The following is a 3,055-nucleotide window of genomic DNA, read 5'->3' as shown; positions in this document are numbered from 1 at the left end:
AGAGTGGGGACATGGACGGGTGGGTGGAAGGAAGAGTGGGGACATGGGTGAGTGGGTGGATAAGTGGGCACATGGATGGATGGGTGGATAAGTGGGTACATGGGTGAGTGGGTGGATGGAAGAGTGGGTACATGGGAGAGTGGGGACATGGACGGGTGGGTGGAAGGAAGAGTGGGGACATGGATGAATGGGTGAGGCGTGGCTTGGTGGGTAGATGAGTAAATGGGTGAGTGGGCTAACGGATTAGTAGGTACATGGGCAGGTGGTGGATGGATGAGTGGGTACTCGGGTGAGTTAGTGGGCACATGGGTGGATTAGCGGGTGCGTGGGTCAGTGGGGGATGGATAAAGTAATGGATAAGGAAACTTGCTAGTTGCTGTCAGGGGTTTGCCATGAGAAGACGGTAGGATTGAACGGGATGGTTGGGTGGATGCGTTGAGATGACAGATCACACACAAGCTCCAGTAGAGCCTTTTCGATCTCTGTGCAGACAGAACAGACCCTTAGTTAGCATCAGCTTCACTCTTCCCTCCCCGACCTGGCAAACTAAAACAAAGCCATTGTCCCTGAGCTGATTCTGGCTGAGAGACCCTATAAAGAGATGTCCCACAGATTTTCTACCATCTTTCTTTCTCAGAGCAGCTGGTGGGTTTGCTCACACTCACTGCACCACCAGGGATGCAGATGCCACTGACCAGATTTATAGCATCCACTGATGTCCACAGTGTACTTCCACGTGGCCAACAGGGAGATAGGTTCAGTGTCGGGAAGAAACGCTGAGCCAACTGCACAGTAACGGTGTGTAGCTCTTGGTTTCTGAGCCCTGCTGGCCACACGACCCGACCTGGCCGATGGTTTGTGAGTACAAAGGTCACTTCCAGATCAGAGCATTAAGATGGCAGCTCCGAGCCCACCAGAGGGCTCTTCCTTTGGGCCACAGCATCCAATGATGCCACTCAGCAGTCACGCCAAGGGTTTGGCCGAGGGGGCTGTGTGGGTCACGTGAGAAGAGGCGAGGGGCTGCCAATCAGAGCTTGTCCCAACCATGTCATTGCTGTTGTTAGGTGTCGATGAGTACGACTGATGGTGGCCTTATAAACAACAGGTCTGACCGCTGTCCCGTCAACGTCCACAAGCCCACTACTGCTGTCTCTGCATCAATCTACCTGGTTGAGGAGGCCCAGAAACGGCCAGGCTCCTCCTCCCTCCTCTCTGTGCACTGATGTTTTCGTCCATGCACTGGGCATACTTCTCAGGGCTGTAGGGACCAGAACTTCCTATGTGTTAGCTGCCAAGAACAGTGCCTGGTACATGCTACGCACTCAGAGAAGATACAGTAATTGCCAGGATTGTGTGATTTTCATCTTGACCAACTGCAGCCGGTTTTCACAGGTCTTTCTGGTAAACACAGCAGCCAGAACATCTAGTGTCTGGAGACAAGCGAGCTGCCGCCGCCCCCTGCTGGTGACCACTGGAATGTGTTAGTGTTGGCTGAAGGCGGGGCCTGCCTGCTGCATCCAAGGAACCAAGACACTCAGGGGGTCCAGCATCTTCTGGGTGCTGTACAGGGGTCCCCTGTGACGGTGCCGCCAATGTTCCGGGCCTGGCTGACTGGATGGCCATGGGGTGCACTGAGAGGTTCTCTTTCTTCCTAAATTCGGAAGGTGTCCTCCACCTCTTGGACAGGGGGACTTGGCACTGGGAGGAGGGAATGAGGGACCCAGGAGGCCAGATGGCAGACGCACACAATGTGTGAACACAGGCTGCGGACACTTCTGCTCACGCAGATACACTTACGGCTGTACCACCGAGCTCGATGCGCCTCAGAGCTGACCCTCTGGCGGGTTTTCAGAGGCAGTAACTGCACTGATGACTGCCCGTCTTTCTCCCCTGGAGCAGCTGCTGCAGCTCCTGAACACTAGGGACACACAGGGACACACACACACACACACACACACCCCCGATGCAGCCCCTGACCACTAGGACACACACAAACACACCCCCCCCGATGCAGCTTCTGACCACTAAGCCGCACCTCCCCCCCATCTACGCACAGGCACATATACACACATAAGGTGCATACACAGATACGGAGCTACACAAACTCAATAAATAAAACATGTATATGGACAGAAATGTGTTAGTCTTCAAAATACGAACTGAGAAATTGTTTAAACGTTGGCAGCTAACTAAAAGTTATTTAAAGCCCTGTGGACTAACGTCATCAGGGCTGGTGCGTGCACCCCGCCGGCCCCCGAAGCCCTCTCACGGCCACTTCACGGACTTCAGGTGAAGGGGTGGGAATGGGAGCACTGGAAAGCAGCGAACCCTCTTGGGAGTGAGAATTCCTCAGGAAAACACATAAAACTAAATTTGTTTCGCTCAACTTTAATTAAAAAAAAAAGAAAATAAATACATGCCGGGGCCTCTTTTTAAAATCAGGAAAGAGATTGAAAGAACAAAACATAAGTTGAAAGGGCTCCTCGTTTCTAGACTACGGGGCGCACCAGCTGGTGAGAGGGTGGTGGGAGGGGGTCGAGGCCTGACTTGGGGACTAGCACAGGCCCCGCGGGGGACTCCCCTCTGGACTTCCTCGGAAGGTCCAGACACAAGGCAAGTCTTAACTCGCTGTCCAGGAAGCGCGGCAGCGGGTACATAGCTCCTGCTAGAGGTGGCGTGTGGGCTTCTGGGAGTGGCTGGAGCTGTGTGAGGTGTACGCCACCAGGCAAACCCCAGCAGACTGAGCAAACCCCGGTGCCCTGAGCTCCCAGGCTGCACGAGTCGCACACAGATGGCAAATCCTGGCAGCCCCGAGCTCCTAGGCTGTGTGAGGTGGACGCAGACCAGACAAATTGCAGTGGCCCTGAGCTCCCAGGCTGCATGAAGCTTACACAGACCAGGCACACCCCGTGGTCAGGATCTTCCAGGCTGTGTGAGACGTATGCCGACGGGGCAAACCCTGGTGGCCCTGAGCTCTCAGGCCCACCTTAGATCAACACAGCTGTTTCCAAAGGCAGCCAAACCTGGGGAGCCCTGGGACACAAGCCCTTGAGGA

The 3,055-nt window shown here is 54.7% G+C and overlaps 1 protein-coding gene across 1 annotated transcript in view; it reads right to left on the bottom strand.

Moving 5' to 3' along the window:
- GTF3C1 (general transcription factor IIIC, polypeptide 1, alpha 220kDa) overlaps window positions 1-3,055 on the bottom strand; it is an 89,853-nt gene that overhangs the window by 2,799 nt on the left and 83,999 nt on the right. The window lies entirely within an intron of this gene.

The sequence above is a fragment of the Elephantulus edwardii genome, unplaced genomic scaffold (genome assembly GCF_000299155.1).
Source record: "Elephantulus edwardii isolate Elephantulus edwardi_28Jun2011 unplaced genomic scaffold, EleEdw1.0 scaffold00186, whole genome shotgun sequence".
Classification (NCBI taxonomy): Eukaryota; Metazoa; Chordata; class Mammalia; order Macroscelidea; family Macroscelididae; genus Elephantulus; species Elephantulus edwardii.
Note: the sequence above shows the minus strand (reverse complement) of the source record. Positions and strands in the feature narration are given on the sequence as shown.